Raw genomic sequence first — 18,773 nt, forward strand, 5'->3', positions numbered from 1 at the left:
AGAAACTTGCCTGTTGTGAATACATCAACTACACGTGCACGGTTGATTTTCTGTTCCCTCAGTAATATTTCACAGGCGGTAAGCAGCGCGCTATGTAACCAAAAGCGATTCCAGGCCGTGAGATACATGCGACATGCGCTGGCAGGCCTGCGCGGTGCGCTTCCTCTATTGCGCAATGGGAGTTTGCCGCTTATTCCTGCGAGGCCTGGACCGTACAAAAGAATGGATATAAGGTAGGATTAGAACATGCGCCAATAAGGGGGAGTTAAAATTCGTTCACTTCTCTTTCGTAACGCAGGGCAAAGCAATCAAATTGAGGGGTGCGGGTAGCGCGGGTACACCCGCAAAACCCGCAGTCGCTTGCGGGCGCACCCGCATTTTACCCGCGACCCGCAGCAAGGTCAATTTTCCACCCACAAATCGCAAAAAACGTGCGGGTATGCGCGGGTACACGCGGGTATACCCGCACCCGCGCACACCTCTATTTATAGCTTCCTGTTTGCTACGCAGAACCATTGGGAGAGCCCCTCACGGTAACCCGATCTCCCGTGTTTTCGCTCCAAACTCTAGGAGCACTATCCAGACCCCATACATGCTAGGAACGAGGGTGGCATCTTCATAGTGTCCAGGCCGTGTTCTCCGAAAGCGCGGGGGACACATAGAAGTAAAGATATAAAAGAAACCCGGCATTTCTGTCGCACAGCAAGTTCCACCTTTACACCTCCCGCCACAAGAATGTGACAGGGCGTTTTGCACTGTCACAGTCAAAACAACTTGAGGTGCGACAGACCTTACAACTACCGAAAAATATATCGCACACAAACGCACAAAATGCAACACATCATAGGAGACCGTCAGCATCACTCCAGGGTCCATAATCCTAAATAAAGTCACCGCATCACACTACTCTGTACATATAGTATGTCTGCGCTGCGGTCCTCCCCTATACGTGCACTACGGTGGTGGTGTGTCGTTTTTTGCTTTCCATCGTTTCCTACGGCAGTATGGGAACCGCGGCAGTACTTCGATACTACCGTGTGGGCCCCGCTGCATTCCGGATATACTTTTATTGGACTGTCCGAGTATGGCATTAGGACCTGATACCAAGCTATCGGTGCCCAGTTTCTCCGTTCTTCCTTGTGAGGCGGCCTCCGGAATTACGAGCCTCCGCATTCTGTCACCGTTGCATGGAGTGCTGTCTTTCACCTCAGAATTTTATGTTTCGCATGCGCGTCCCACTGGCTGTGGTTGTTCGCGGTTTTGCCTTTGCTATTCTCTGGGCGGCCTCGTTTGACTCTGCGACCTTTAGCGCGACTTGGACATTAGACATATTGGCTTCTATTGTTGGTCTGTCTCCGGCGTTTGTCACCGGTACCCGAGGTGAGGAGTACCCATGCTCCGCACGAGAGAAGGCAGTCGGTAGCCTTGTCTACCCTGTAGCCTCTTCGCCGCCTAAAGACGACGAGCGCCCAGCTCGCTGGAGCGAGCGACGACGAGCGCTCAGCAGACCCGAGCGCGAGCGCCTGGAATAAATCACTTTCAGTTCTGACACAGAACTAGCTGGTTGTCGTCTCTTTCTTCCGTGGCACCTTTGCCACATTTCTGGTGACCCGACTTTGGACCTACGCGCCTCTGAGCTAATGGATCCACCCACTGGGGCAGTCCCGACTCCCATGACTGACCCATCGACTGGGGACCGTGCCTTGCGCGCAGACGATCCTGCGATCTCGACGGCTGCTACGCCCTCCGCCCACCTCCCTTTTGGCGACAAAACCCTCGTTCCTGGTTCCGGCAAGTGGAGGCCCAGTTTCATCTGCGGCACATCCAATCACAGCAGTCAAAATCTTTTCATATCCTTGCTGGCCTCCCTCCGGAAATCGCGGCGGAGTTGGATGACGTGCTCGCTACGGTTCCTGTTGAACGCGCCTATGACGTTCTGAAGGCCGCCATCTTGAAGCGAATGGAGGTGTCTGAACGCGCGCGACTCCAACAGCTGCTTAACGAGGAAGGCTTGGGCGACAGGAAGCCTTCGCAAATGTTGCACCGGATGAGACAACTTCTCGGGGACTCTTCAACTGAAGCGCAACAGCCCCTTTTGCGTGAGCTTTTTCTTCAGAGGCTCCCCCAGGCAATGCGAATGGTTTTGGCTGGCTCTGAGGACCTAACGTTGGACAGGCTGGCTTCGTTGGCAGACCGAATTGCCAACTACCCCGCACCTCAGCAACAGCCGCCTACCTTTGCTGCGGCTGCGACGTCCCAAGCCTCGCGATTTGATCGGCTCGAACAACGATTGGAGCAACTTACTACTTCCCATCACCCTAGGCTTCGTCGCCGTTCTGCTTCGAGATCCTCATTGCGCCGCACCCCTTCACACGCTGCCCCAACACCTCCCGATGCCATCCAGACGGGGGCTCGTCTGTGCTAGTACCACCACCGCTCTCGCCATCGGGCCCAGCACTGTATCCCGCCCTGTGCCTGGCAGGAAAACCAACGGGCCGACCCCTGATGGCGGCAAGTGGTCCTGGCCCTGTTTCCAGCCGTCTCTTCATCATTCGCGATCGCATTGCGGGATACCGCCTCCTTGTCGACACTAGCGCGGAGATCAGTGTTATCCCGGCTTCTGCTGCTGACCGTCGCCGTGCTCACTCTGGCTCTAACCTCCAAGCCGCCAATGGGACCACGATCAAAACTTACGGACTACGTTCCCTCACGCTTGAGCTGGGCTTAAGAAGAACATTTCGTTGGGTTTTCGTCCTCGCTGATGTTTCGCAGCCTATTCTTGGCGCGGACTTCTTGGCTTTCTTTACTCTGTCTGTGGACGTCCGCCACCGGCGCCTTCTCGACAATACTACATCTCTACTGGTGAAGGGCACGTCCTCCTCCCACTCCCGCTTGGCATCCGTGTCCTGCGTCCCACTTCACCGTATGACGCCATCTTAGACGAATTTCCTGGCATAACCAAGCCCTGCAACCTCAAGGCTCCCGTCAAACACAGCGTCACGCATCACATCGTCACAACTGGTCCCCCTGTGTCTTCCCGTTACCGTCGGCTGCATGGCGACGCCTCACCATTGCCAAACGGGAATTTGAACATATGCTCGAACTTGGCGGAATCCGCCCGTCCTCCAGTAGCTGGGCGTCGCCATTGTATATGGTTCCCAAGACCGACCCCGGCGACTGGAGGCCGTGCGGTGATTATCGGGCTCTTAACACCAAGACCGTTCCCGACAAGTACCCTCTGCCCCATATACATGACTTCACCGCTGACCTCGCTGGATGCACTGTTTTCACGACTCTCGATCTCGTTAAGGCATACCATCAGATACCGGTGCACCCTCCCGACATCCCGAAGACAGCTGTCATCACGCCCTTTGGGCTCTTCGAGTTCGTCAAGATGCCCTTTGGCTTACGCAACGCCGCGCAGAGCTTCCAGCGCTTGATTAACGACGTCTTGCGCGGTTTACCATCTGTTTACGCCTATTAGACGATCTTCTCATTGCAAGCGCCTCCCAGGAAGAGCACATTGCGCACCTTCGGCAAGTTTTCGCACGCCTGCAAGATCATGGCCTTGTCATAAACGTGAAGAAATGCCCCTTTGTGCAGCCGGAAGCTAAATTCCTCGGCCATCACATCGACCAACATGGTATTCGGACTCTTGAGACCAAAGTCCAAGCTATCCGTGACTTCCCTCGGCCGCAAACAACCCATCAGCTCCGACAATTCTTGGGTTTGCTGAATTCTCACCGTCGGTTTATCCACAACTGCGCCCACATCATACAGCATCTCACCGACCTCCTTAGGGCTTGCAAGTCGGCATCGGCTCTGCTGGCGTGGTCGGAGGAAGCTGAGAGGGCCTTCTGCGCTGCTAAGGAGTCCTTGGCGAACGCCACCCTTCTTGTGCATCCCTCCCTGTCAGCACGCACTCGCTTGATGGCTGACGCCTCTACCACAGCTATTGGCGCCGTTCTGCAGCAGTTGGTTGACGACAAGTGGCAACCGCTCGGATTCTTTTCCCGTCGCCTTCAACCGGCGGAAGTTCGTTACAGTATGTTTGGCCTCGAACTTCTCGCAGTGTACGCCGCAGTCAAACACTTCCACTTCTTTCTGGAAGGCGGTGAGTTCCATATTCTGACGGACCACAAGCCTTTGACATTCGCGTACACCGCCAACCGTTCCAGCTACTGCGAACGCGAAACCCACCAACTTGCCTTCATATCCGAATTCTGCACCGACATCCGCCACATCCCCGGAATAGAGAATTCGGCCGCCGACGCCCTTTCCCGCATCAACGCTATTCCTTTGCCGCCCTCCCCGGTGAACATTGGGGAGCTCCGGGATACCCAAGCTCAAGATCCTGAGCTGAACGACCACCTGTCCGGCACTTCCTCTTTGGCGCTGCGTCCCGTGACCCTCCCAAGCTTTAGAAAGCCTCTCTTCTGCGACACGTCTACGCCTTGCCCCCTTCGTCCCCGAACCCTTGCGCCGCCGGATCTTTACCCAGCACCATAATCTGGCACACCCCGGCGTGCGTGCAACCCACAAGGCCATTGTATCCCGCTATGTCTGGCCTAGCATTAACAAGGACGTTCGGGCCTGGACCCGGTCTTGCATGGCATGTCAGCGGACAAAAGTTCATCGTCATACCGGGACACCAACTAGCGCCTTCCCTGCTCCCGAAGCTCGGTTCCACCATGTGCATCTGGATTTGGTTGGGCCTCTTCCCATCTCGCAGGGTAACCGATACCTCTTCACCTGTGTTGATTGGTTTACCCGTTGGGCGGAAGTGCTACCGATCCCCGACGCGCGGCCGGCACTGTTGGTCGTGCATTCCTCTTCGGTTGGGTTGCGCGCTTCGGCTGCTCCAGCATCGTCACCACAGATAGAGGTCGCCAATTTACCTCCCGTAGCTTCGGAGCCCTCCTCGCTGCCATCGGCGCCAAGCATTCGAAGACCACGGCCTACCACCCTTCAGCGAACGGCATGGTCGAACGTCTGCACAAGCAGCTGAAAGCCGCCATCTGCGCTAGAAGCGACTCGGCGAATTGGGTCGATCACCTGCCCTGGGTGCTCTTAGGTCTTCGCTCTTCCCTCAAGCAGGACCTCCAGTGTAGCCCCGCGGACTAGGTATTTGGTTGCCCGCTGAGGCTTCCCGGCGACTTCCTCAGCTCCCCCTCCCCCGCGCCTCCCAGTGCTCATGACTGTGCCGCACAGCTTCGCGACCATTTCCGGGATCTTCAGCCCGTTTCCACACGCCAGCCCACTAATAGGAAGATCTTTGTACACCCGGACCTCAAGACCTCTTCTCACGTCTTCGTTCACGCGGACGACGTTAAGCAGCCACTCACCCAGCGCACGCACGCCAGCGTACACTGGTCCCCACAGCTTATTGGCGCAAGATGAGAAGACGGTGAGTGTCGACCTCAATGGCCGCCCGGAGGTACTCATGAAAGATCGAGTCAAGCCCGCCTACTTCGACGCACTACTCTCTCCCGTCCATCTTCCGGCGTCGCCTCCACCTTGCCCTGTTCCCCGATCACTAAACTCCTCAAGAAAAGTCTCCTGACATTCTCCTCTGGTTACCTACCAGTCTAGGGGGGAGGCCTGTAGCATCTTCGCCGCCTAAAGACGACGAGCGCTCAGCAGACCCGAGCGCGGTCGCCTGGAATAAATCACTTTCAGTTCTGACACATAACTAGTTGGTTGTCGTCTCTGTCTTCCGTGGCACCTTTGCCGCAAGCTCCTCCGTAAAAACGCAGTGTGCGCAACATGACCGTTCGGCGCCGTTGTGGTTGTTTTCTTTTCCACTCATACTAAACGACACTGTCCCCGATTTTGCGTGGACTTTTTGGCCGAATGCCGATACCAGAGTTACACTTTCCGTGGCTTCCGCACTTTCATTTGGGAATAAGCTGGACCTCATTACTGTTAGTTCAGTTCCTGAATCTACAACAGCTTGTACGGTGGTACTCCCGCTGCGCAGTTCAACAATCTGCAAGGCGGATACATGTGTTGCTCCGTTCGCGGTTGTGCAGTTAGCCTTGTATTCCTGTGTTCCATTGACTAACGTGTCGCTGACTGCGGTAATCCCGGCATGATCCGTTGCTGCTGATACGGTACCTACATTTACTGCAGCTTGAACGCGCCTGCACTCCATCTGTCCCTGCGGGCAGTTTCGTGCGTAATGCGGTCCTTCACATATAAAACATCTTAAGTCGTTTGGGCTCCGACCTATTTGTCGTCTTCTGTGAGGTTCTCTACGCGCGTCCCTTGCGCTCGCGTTTGCTGTTCCTTCCGTCCGTTCGCCGACTGTGGAGCCCGAACTCTACTTGCGGCACCAATGCCCTCTCGCTTCCTCAGAAGCAGTTACCATCTCGCCAATTTCTGCCGCCTTTTCCCATCCGCTTTCTTCTTGTACCTTAACATACTAAAAGCGATAAAAGTGCAGGGGACACAGAGAGACAAAACAGACGAAGCGCTGACTGACAAACAACTTTAATGGTAGAGACACAGCTTAAATACACTAACTGCACACACCCGATCCCTAGTGGTAGCCAAGGCCATCATCCTGTAATCACAAAGTTATCACAAAATAATCACGCAAACAGGAGCACCAAGTAAACGCCTCCCAGGAACCATAATTCGAGTTAGTTATCAATGAACTCCTGAATTGTATCCGTTACCAACACGGAAGGCCCGCTAATGCAACTATCTCCATTTATCTGTATTTAAGCTGTGTCTCTGCCATTAAAGTTGTTTGTCAGTCAGTGCTTCGTCTCTTTTGTCTCTCTGTGTCCCCCGCACCGGGGTTTTATCGCTTTTACGATGTACCACCAAACAGCCCGGTTTTTATCGCTTTTTAATCTTAACATAATCGTATGCCGCGGTACTGATAACCGTTTTCAGCTTATCCGCTACGACCAACTCGACAAAATCCTCAAAGTTATCAACGTCCCGTGACTTCGCGTAGTACAACAGGTAGCTCCTAAGGCGGAAGCGAAATGTGACCACCCTTCGTCCCCAAGTTTGAACGCCGTTAGGAATTGTTTGCGGTACTCCCCCGGAGCTAGCCTGAGCTCTTTCAGCACGGTATCTTTCACGGCTTCGTAGCTATCCAACTCGTCCGTAGAGAGCGTTGAGTACAAGTGCTTTACCCGTTTCGTGACCAACGGAAGGATTTATTTATTTATTTATTTATACACATACTCTCAAGGCCCAGGGGGCATTAAAGAGGGGAGTGAGCAGGACACAATACAAGGTCAAAGCGCAGTAACAATGGATAAATATGCGGACACAATAAAATGACAATAAGCAAAAACTTCTGCATGAACATATTAGTGAGATAGTCGTGACAATATATAATGGCATTATATGTGAAGAACATCGCACAAGCTGTTTTTGAATTCTATAATATTAGTAATCGAAGTGACAGAACCAGGTACACTATTCCATTCTGATGAGGTGCGGGGAATGAATGAGCCCTGGAATGATCTCGTTGAAGAACGCAATACACCTACTTTTTGACGATGATCAACGTGAAGGGAAATGTACGATGGAGGAGTGATCAAAGAGGATTTTAAAGTCGCGTTGTGATAAAAAAAATTATGAAACAAGCAGAGGCGGAGCATTTTCCGTCGCAAAGAGAGGTCAGTTAATCGTAAGCTAGTTGTCATAGCGGTGACGCTGGCAGTGCGATTGTAGTTGCCTAGTATGAAACGGGCTGCTCTGTTCTGAACTGACTCAATTAGCTTGATGAGATTATTTTGATCAGGGTCCCAGACTGAGGCAGCATATTCCAGTTTAGGCAAGAGAAGTGTTTTATATAGCGTAGTCTTCACGTGAACCGGGACAGATGAGAAGTTTCGACGAATGTAGCCTAGGGTGCGGGACGCATTATTAGTAATGTACTCAATATGCGTATGCCATTCAAGGTTGTTAGAGATGAAAACGCCCAAGTATTTATAGCAGGAGACAGACTCAAGAGGGATGTTGTTGATAGTATAGGCCTGACTAGTTACATTGCTGCGGGACACCGTTAGAAGCTTATATTTCGTTAGGTTAAGTTCCATTGCCCAACAGTTGCACCACTCGGATACTTTATTAAGGTCGTCCTGCAACAGGTCAGCATCATGACTGTTAGTGATTTCACGGTAAATTACACAATCATCTGCGTAAAGCCGGACAGACGAGGTGATACAATTCGGAAGGTCGTTTATGTAAATTAAATACCTTTGAAAAATGTAGGAACACGCAGTCAGTGCGGGATCCCCTATCAAGCGCAAGGTGATGGTCGTGAACGAATGATATAAGCTGTGTGTCACAAGAGAAATTCCTGCGAAAGCCATGTTGAGTAGGCGAAATGAAGGATTGTGAATCAAGTCAAGTCTGAATGAGATGCGAGTAGCTCAAGTATTTTACATGGTATGCTTGTTAACGATATTGGACGATAGTTGTTGGGGTTGCACTTGTCACCGGATTTATGATGATGATGATTTGTTTTTCTTTTTTGCGCAAAAGCTACTAGGGCTATAATGCGCCAAACAACAAGGTTATGTGATGAACCCAGTTAAAAATTGAAATGCTCATATTAAAACAACTTGGCTAGTGGTGGCTTAAAAAAACATGAAAGGGTAAGAAAAGAGCTCACTGTAAATTCACAGTTTGTTAAGATATCCAATGTTCTTTAAGAATTCATGTACTCCAGTAAAAGGAACAATAGCCTCATCACCTAGCAAAAGAGCTGGATGAACAGGTAAAGAGTAACGATAAAATTCAGTGAAATCAGGCTGACGATAACTTTCATGTAATGGGCACGTAATTAGAATGTGTTGGACAGAAAGGGGCTCTCTGCAGCGCACGCACTCAGGTGGATCCTCCACACGTAGCAAAAACCCGTGAGTCATGTATGTGTGTCCAACCCTTAACCTGCACCTTAAGACATCGTGTAACCTGTTTTCAAGGTTTTCAAGACTTTGTGAGCGATTTCCTGTTTGAGGCTTCACCAAGTGTAGCTTATTCTGCTCTTGTGTGCTCCGAAATTGCTGCCATTTGATGTTGATAGCATTCATCAAACATAACCTGAGGTCTGGAACAGGGACATCAAAGACTGTTATGTCAGCTGAAACTGCAGCTGCACGATCCGCATTTTCGTTACCGTGTATGCCCACGTGGCTTGGCACCCAGCAAAGGGTTAAACGATAGCCCCTGTTAGTTATTGTATTAGCTAGACATCGTGCTCGCTGCACACGAAATTTTTTGTTTGTTTTTTGGACTGAACATACTGCCTGCATAGAGCTGAGGGAATCGGTATAGATGACTGATGACACAATGCAATGTTGTAAAATGTAGTTGAGTGTTATGATGATTGCATAAACCTCTGCACTGAATATCGACATGACTTTGTGTAAACGGTGAGTTATTGTGACTGTCCCAGTTACCATGGCGCAAGATACACCAGCATTAGTCTTCGATTCGTCCATGTAAAACGCCACGTGCTTTTCAAAGCTTTTTCTTAAACCCTCGAACTCCTGCTGCAGCACAGCCGTGGAAGTATCGCCTTTTTTTGTACTTGGTGAGTGAAGAGTTGGAATGTGGCGGTGGTTGCCATGGAGGCCGGCTCCCACCAAACTGCAAAAGCTGGGTGTTGTAGTGGGTAAAATCATAAAATTCAACTTCTCGTAAAACTCGCATGCTAAAAGGAGGAACGACTGCAGACTTGTTTAAGAAACAGTTGTTCAAAAGGCGTCCTTGTAACGCATAAGAGCGCCGTATGTTGTGGATAAGTACGAATCTTCAGAGCGTACATGACACGAAGATAAGCTCGTCGCCTTCCTAGAGACCACTCATTCCATTCGACGTATAGGCTTTGAACGGGTGACGTTCGGACGTTCGGAATGCTCTGAGGACAAGTCGCAAGCCCTGATGGTGTGTAGGATCTAAGCACTTCCGGACAGATTGGCGTGCCGAGCCATAAACTGCACATCCGTAGTCCAGCCTGGACCGAACTGTAGACATGTAGACCTTGTACAATGTTTCTCTGTCTGCCCCCCAAGACCTGTGAGACAGGACTTTTAAAAGGTTCAAAGATTTCACGCATTTAGCCTTCAATATTTTTATGTGGGGAAGGAAAGTAAGCATTTTGTCAAAGACTAGACCTAGAAATTTACATTCTGTCCCTGCAACAAGACCACTGCCGTTCATTTTTAAGTGATGGCTCGGGGGACATTCCTCGAGCTCTTGAAAATGGTACACCTACGGTCTTGTCTGGGGAGAATTTAAAGCCATTTTCACTGGACCATTTAGTTAGCCTGTTAATTGTGAGCTGCAGCTGTCTTTCGCACATGGCTAGGTTGTCGGAAGAATAATACCCCTGTCACACGGGCATTTTCGATCCTGCTCGACCGAACCTGCTTGAACCCAATGCAGATCGGATGGTGCTACACGGCCGCTTCCAAGCAGGATCGAACTTTGATCCTGCTTGACTCAAGACAGTTCCCCTAACAGGATTGAGAATTTCAAGACGGCTCGACTGCCGCCATTTGCATCCTCGACCCCGGTGAACTGTCATAACTTAAGACGGACATGCGCGCGATGCTACAAATGATGCTTACATAGGTATGCGATAAATTACCACTAATATCGCTGTTATATAGGAAACGCGAAATTAATGAGTTCCGTTTATTCATTTGCACAGGTCAGCCATTCAATGCGCACTGAATGTGGCCGTGTAGCAGCGTCAAAACTCAAGCGTGCTCGGGAAGTTCGATGCAGATCGGATTCGAGAAGGATGGAAATGCCCGTGTGACAGGGGTATAAGATATTTGGACATCATCAACATAGAGCGAGTACTTGACTGAGGTGGGTATAACCTTAGCGATAGAGTTCATTTTAAGAATAAATAGAGTAACGCTCAAAACAGATCCTTGAGGAACACCATTCTCCTGTACAAAAGGACGCGAAAGGGTTGTGCCGATTTGGACCCTGAACGACCTTCCTTGAAGGAAGTCGGAGCCACAGTGGAACATACGACCGCGTATTCCACATGAAGGCAAGTCAAGCAAGATTCCATATCGCCATGCGGTATCTTAGGCCTTTTCAAGGTCGAAAACAACAGACACACAATGTTGTTTTCGTACAAAGGCTTCGCGTATGAATGTTTCTAAACGAACAAGATGATCCGTAGTGGAACACCCTGTCCGAAATCCGCACTGATATTGGTCAACTCATTTTCCTCAAGATAGTGTATGAGACGGTTATTCACCATTCGCTCAAAAGTCTTCCCAAGACAACTTGTGAGTGCTACAGGCCTATAGTTTGATGGATTTGATGCATCTTTTCCTGGTTTTAAAAGCGGGATAACGGTTGCAACCTTCCAACGAGAAGGGATATGTCCCCTTTGCCATATAGTATTAAAGAAATCAAGAAGACTTTCCAGAGAAGTGCTTGATAAATGCTGTAGCATGGAGTAAGTTATTCGATCTGGTCCAGGCGCTGTGATTTTTGATGATGACATTGCCCTTAACAATTCTATCATTGTAAAAGGCACATTGTAAGAATACTTGTCGTAAGCTCCACTAGGAAAATTCTGTTTCTCCTTCTGTTGTTTGATTTTTAAGAAGTCGCTACTATAATGCAAGGAGCTCGAAACCCCCTGAAAATGCTCACCCAGAGCATTGGCCTGTTCATCCATGTTCTGACACGTTGTGCCATTTATTTGTAACAATGGGACATTAAAGCTGGAATATTCACCCTTGATTTTCCTGAGTCTGTCCCATAAAGTTTTTGAGGGAGTCTTCGTACTTAAAGAGGATACAAAATTTCTCCACGATTCACGTTTAGCTTCTCTTCTTATCCGCCTTGCTTTAGTCCTGGCTTTTTTAAATATAATTAATTTTGTTGTTGTAGGGTATCTTCGAAAGGTACCCCATGCACGGTTTTGTTCTTTACGAGCTGTCTCGCAATCACTCGTCCACCAAGGCTTTGGGCACTTGGGGAGACGACCGGATGTTTGCGGAATTGAATTAGTGGCTGCCCTTATGATCGTGTCTGTAATCATGTTGCTCATTTGTTCGACACCCATACCTTGAGTAGAAGAGAGTGAAAGATCAGCTTCTCTCTGAAACATGCCCCAATCTGCCTCTGATAATTTCCAACAAGGTGGACGTGTTCCAAGGGTATTTGAAGGCAGGTGTAATTTTAAGGTAACTGGGAAGCGGTCACTTCCACGAGGATTTTCATCCACTACCCAGTCTAGCATTTGGAAAATGGATGGGATACACAGAGAGAGATCTATTGCAGAGAATGTCTGTGTAGCAGCGTTCACATATGTTGGTGTACCAGTATTGAGTAGACACACTGGCCTTGAGAGTAATAAGCCGTTCTAACATTTTGCACACGACTATCCGCCCTTGTGCTGCCCCACAAGTAGTTATGGGCATTGAAATCTCCCAATAAAAGAAAAGGTGGTGGGAGCTCATCTAACAGACTTTCGAGTTGTTTTTGTCCTACCAGGCCTGACGGCGGTAGATATAGGGAACATATGGTTAGGACCCCGTGAAGACATACCTGAACAGCAACTGCCTCAAGTGTTGTTTTCAGTGGAAGGTGTTTTGCAGGGATTGTCTTTGATGTGAGGATAGCGACACCACCAGATGCACGTCTTGCACCAACTCGATCTTTTCGGAACAGGTTCCATCGCCGGAATGCATGTATATGTTGTGGATTCAAATAGGTTTCTTGTAATGCAAAACAGAGTGCATCAAACCTGTCCGAAAGATCATTGACATCATCAAAATTGGAGAGGAGCCCTCGACAATTCCACTGAAGGATCGCCATAATAGAGAAAATGAGGGAGGTTTGTACAAGAGATGTCTGCACTATGAAGAAGAGTGTACTGTTTGAGGAAAGTTTCATTATTTCTTCTTAGGGGCTATTATTGGCTGTCTCGGACTTTTCTTCCGAGCAGCCGCTAGTTCATTTGGAGATATATCAGGAAGTGAGCCACTCCGTGAAATATCTCCCTTAGGCTTCCTTTGGGATTGTGAGCTCACGCTCGTGAATGAGCCTTGCGAGCTCGTGTCATTATCGCATTCCATGGAGCTTGCCTCCACAGTTTGCGATGATGACGGTGGCGTCTGTGAAACTGACGCCACGGAAGAGGATTGTGAAACTGTGGTTACTGTTACAGGAGGTGGTGTTTGAGAGAGAAGTGTATGTGTTTCTGCACTTTGTGTTGTCTTTTCTGTCTGTGTTGCACATGAAATCATCCTTGGTTTCTCTTTAACGACAGATGAAAAGGATTTCTGGAACAGGAAGGGAGATGCCTTCTTTCTGGCTTCTGGATAACTTAGTTTCTGTGTAACTCTGATGTGCATAACTTCTTTCTCAAACTTCCACTTTGGGCAAGACCTAGAATACGAAGGGTGGTCACCTGAGCAGTTAACGCAGTGATCAGGACCTCTGCACTCTTTGGAGTTGTGGTCCTGTTTGCTGCAGCGAGCACAGCATTCAGAGCCTCTGCACGCATCGGAAGGATGGCCAAAGCGGCTACATTTAAAACATCTAAGTGGGTTACGAATATATGGCCGCACTCCTGCAGTCAGATACCCTACCTTCAGTCTTTCTGGTAGAGTCGGGCAGTCGAATGTGAGGATTGTGTTCCGTGTCGTTATGTACTCATTGTTCTTCCTGATTTTTATTTTCCTTACATCAATCACCTTTTGGCTTTTTAGGTTTTCAAGAATCTCTTCCGAAGGAACATCAATGAGTTCAGCTAACGACACGACACCACTGCAGCTATTCAGAGTCCTGTGCAAGCTTGCTGTTATTTTGATTCCGAGCATCTGCTGTGCGTTCAGTATGAGCTCACAATCAGCTTCAGAGGTGCATTCCAGTAATAAGTCACCTGATCTAAGGCGCTTAATTTCAGTCACACTCTTTGATAGAGACGCCACCGCCTTCTCAATGAAGAATGGCGACATTTTCCCGAGTGGAGTGCTTTTTTCAGTCTCTGTGCTCACACTACTAACGACAACATATTTAATTTGAAAGGTGTCAAGCACCTGTTTGAAGACTTCGGTCCGCGGGCGCTTGCCGTTTTACCGTTGCCGTTTTACTATGTTTTACCATGCGAGGTTTAAGAAAATGAATGTTCCCATTGGTCACCCACACTTCACATTCATACATATGGGAAGGTCCCAGAGTTTTAAGGAAACCCCGACCGCCACCGTTCAAGGCTTCTACCGTTCGCCTTTCATCCCCTCGGCATGGTACGGATAACACCTTAGGACTGGGGGCTGGGGTCCGTGGTGGCGCCACTCACCAAATACCAGCCGAAGCCGGTGCCCCCTGCGGGGCCAGTAATTAAAGAGTGGGAGAGTTCCTATCATCGAAATCGCTTCTTTGAAGTCACACTTTCCAGACTAAGAATAAGGCACACACACCTAACACACCAGCACCTACTTCTTGGACAACCGCAGCCAGAGTGCCAATACTGTCAGGAGCCTCTAACAGTTATTCACATTTTAATAGCATGCCCAGCTTATGAGCAGTATCGCTTTACCCACTTCTGACGATTCTATCGGTATTGCATACCATTTCATCCCTCGCTTTTGCTTGGCAATGAGCATATAGTACCTCACGTGAATGTTTTAAGGTTTTTAGATTGTATCAAGATCCTACAAAGTATATAAGTATTTTAGTCATCATTGGTATTTTACTCTTCACAAGACACCTCTAGAGATAAGTTTTACATATATGTATACATTTTAATGTCTTCCTGATTTTAAACAAATCACTCATTACATAATCCATGAATTTTTTTCATCAGTGACTTGGCGCTCTTTGGCCTAAGTAGCCCTTGCGCCAGAAAACCTCTAACTACATACATACTGTGCGCTCCAAGTTAGACTATGCATGTTTTGTTTATGGGTCAGCACGGCCTTCTGCCTTAAAATGCCTGGATACAGTGCACCACCTCGGCTTAAGGTTGGTGCTTGGAGCTTTCAGGACTTCCCCAGTTCAAAGTCTCTATGTTGAAGCAAATGAGTGGTCTCTAGAAAGGCGACGCTTCTATCTTGCAGTGTCGTACGGACTGAGGGTAAGAGGGTATCCTCGACACCCCGCTTTACCCTGTGTGGAGGGCACCCGTTTTGAACGGTTGTTTATTAACAAGCCCAGTGCTGTTGTGCCTTTCAGTCTGCGGTTACAACGCGACACCGAACACTACGGTTTTCTGAGCTACAATCTGCCTTCTTTGCAATGTAACAAAATGCTCCCTCTATGGCAACCTGCTATAACATGCGATATTTCACTGTTGAAGTTCAACAAACGGGAAAGACCTGCTGTTGAGATACAGCACGAATTTGAACTTCTCAAGGAGAGCTTCGGTGACCACACTGAAATTTACACCGATGCATCCAAGACCAGTTCAGCGGTATCATGTGCCATGGTGTCTGGTGACTGCACAAAATCCCACTGTCTTAGCAGTGTCTTGTCCATTTTCAGTGCAGAGATGTACGCTGTTGTGGTGGCACTCAACCATGTCTTACAAATGCGCATAATATCTTCTGTTATATATACGGACTCACTTAGTGCCGTGCATGCAATTAATACTATAAAAACTCACAAAAATATTCTTGTGAGGCGTGCACAATACTTAGCGAGTGTCGTACAGGGTAGAGGTTACACCTTAACATTTTGCTGGGTACCTAGCCATTTCGGCATAAGTGGAAATGGGAAAGCTGACCGCGCGGCAGCCTCTCCCAGGGAAGCGATGTCACACCTTTTGAAGTCCCCTTATGTGATCTAGTCCGTCAGTTAAAGAGAGACATAAGTAAAATATGACAGGACTTCTGGGAAACACAAACAGTCAACAAGTTGCACACCGTAAAACAGCACATTGGAAAGTGCGTGCAACACTTTCAGAGCCGACTGCACAAAGGTTTGTTTAGTCGGCTCAGATTGGGTCATACTTTCTTGACCCATGGGCATTTGTTACAAGGAGAGGACCCACCAGCGTGCACAGAGTGTGGAGCTGACCTGTCCATTTTGCATTTACTTATTAGCTGTCCTTTTCTCGAGGTACATCGTCAACACAATTTTTCTTTCCTCTATGAACGCTGTGTACCTCTCCATCCAGCATTGCTGCTGTGTGATGAGGCCCTCGTTCCTTTTGAGAATGTTTAAGTTTTTTTTAGAGATGTAGGGATCATTAATGAGTTGCAGTGTCACAGTTACGCTTTTATGGAGATATTTACATACCCTTTGAATACTTGAATATTTTTTATCATTTTAAAACAATCAGTATATTTTTAAATTAAATTTATTTTACACATCAGAGTTTTGGCGCATTATGAGCTTTGTCGTCGTTGCGCCACTAAACTCTCAATCATCATCATCATCATCCAGCGCTCTTGCTTGGCGATGAGGCTATTATCCCTTTCAGTAGAATTTTTAATTTTTGAAGAGATACTGGAATTGTAAATCTTGTGTAGTTTTAGTATTGTATTTTATATGTTACTTCTCTCCTTTTTAAGTACTGCACCTACTTCTTACTAGTCTTATTTTAATCACAGTGTTGGCGCATTATGACCTATGTAGTCAATGCGCCATTAAAACTCTAATCATCATCATCATCATCATCATATCCACAGAATATTCACTGGGGGATATTTGTGAGGTCTCATGGTGGATATACAGCAGACGTAGTGATGATACACGTGACATCAGTGACGTATGAGACCAATTTGGGAGGTCTGTGGGATATTGATGGTTTGCTGGGTAAAAAAACGGGTAAAGTTACGTGTTTTACCTCGAATAGAAGGTTGCCATGTGTGCAAGGCATCGAAAGCATAGCAAAAGGGAGCTCGAAAAAGTTTCATGGCTCGAATAGTGGACAATTACTACAGAAGGGTGAAGTTTCCTTAACACTGGGTGAAATCAGATATGACGGTCATTACGGTCAAATACCGTCCACTTTCACGGCCGTGTAAACACATGTGCATAAACTACAGCTTTTGATCACACGGAGCCTCCCGCTTTCTTTATTGCAAGACATCGACAGACAGCAGCCACTCCACGGCACCGTTTACACAAGTAGAGCACTGTAGCTCCGCTTGCACTAGCAGTGAGTAGGTCGACATGCACGCACGGCAGGGCCATCGCCAGTGCGCACTTTTTGAAGTGACACATTTTGTTTTGGGTTTTTACTTCCCGGAGAGGAGCCACCTCAGTGCGAGCACTGTGGTGAACTCCTCTCTCTCATACATATACTCATTTCACGTCCTCACTATAAGGCCCATCGCGTTAGTTTTAATGAAATCCTTGTACCCTTTAATGAATCACTGGATCATTTTCTCTTAAACTGTTAATGGTTTTATCATGGTCTTGGCGCATTATGGTCGTAGTTACCGCTGCGCCATTAAAACACGAATCATCATCATCATCATAAGGCCCATCGTAAACATCACTTCAGACAGATTGCCTCTTCACCCGCCCTATGGCTTGGTGATCAGGCAATCATCCCCTTTAGCATAGTTTTTAACTTCTGGAAAGACACCGGGATGGTCAGTCTTTTGTAATTTTGTATAACTGTTTTATGCATTTGTAAATGTTTTTACTGGGCATCGTATACACTTTTAACTGATCACGTTCTTATCATTGTTCATGCACAAGCTTAATTAGTCAGACTTTTACCACAGTTTTGACGTACTATGACCTTAGTTGTCTGTGCGCCATAAAAACCCGAATCATCATCAGCAGCAGCACATTCTTTCCTTTTTGTTCTTTTGTTCAGCAAAGTAAAGATAGGGTCATTTGCCTGCAAAATATAAACAGAATAAAAATGGAATCACATCTCGAAAAATGGCTGCGAAAAATTCGTGTTTTTCTTTTTCGAAGGATGCTTAACTTGTTGCTTGTTTCAGCAGGCATCTGCTGAAAGTACAGACAGGAATGATATGTATGCCAAATGAGAGTACATCAAAACATCAGTAAGTCGGCGCCAGGTATAGCAACGAGGGACGCCAACAGCCAGAGAAATGACCGGTTGCAGTTCGAAGAAAATTGCAGGTTAGAGCATGTTGGTCATTCTTGATATCACAGAGCGTTGCAACTGCGCACCAAAATTTGCACTTTGCCTGCTAACCTAGGTGTATACTAACATGTAAAAGAAGTCACAAAGGATTTCTTGGGAAAGGGAACACGAAGGGACAGACGCAAGTCATTTTTTCATTGCAAAAGTGAATTTGAAGTGAACGGCAACACTCGAATTCAAGGCCAATGTTTGTACAATTCTTTGTACAATTCTTGTACAAAAACTGTTTGGTAGAAATAATTCACTTTACCTTTTGCTGGGCGATGAGCCGCTTGTCCGTTTTAGCAGTCTTTACAAGTTTTTTAGAGACACTGGATACCTTAGAGATATCTGAATTCGCATACTTTTTTATGTTTGTATCAGTTTTAAATTGATCGTCTTCTTTTAACTGGTAAATAGATCATGTCTCGCAGTATTGGCGCATTATAGCCTCAGTTCCTCATGCGCCAGTAAAACATCAATCCAATCCAATTCACTTTACCACTGTTTATTATCGTATACGATGAACTTCTGAATATTAAAAAAATAATGAGAATCCAAGAGGTCGAATGTACCTACCTGTCTGATCTGACGTGAAATCGCCCAACGCAGGTTACAGCGGGCACTATGGCGCGTCCATATACACCAACGTATCAGGGCTCCAGGTTTTTGGAGCAGACACGGTCAGGGTTTCGACATAGGG

The sequence above is a fragment of the Ornithodoros turicata genome, chromosome 8, assembly GCF_037126465.1.
Source record: "Ornithodoros turicata isolate Travis chromosome 8, ASM3712646v1, whole genome shotgun sequence".
NCBI lineage: Eukaryota > Metazoa > Arthropoda > Arachnida > Ixodida > Argasidae > Ornithodoros > Ornithodoros turicata.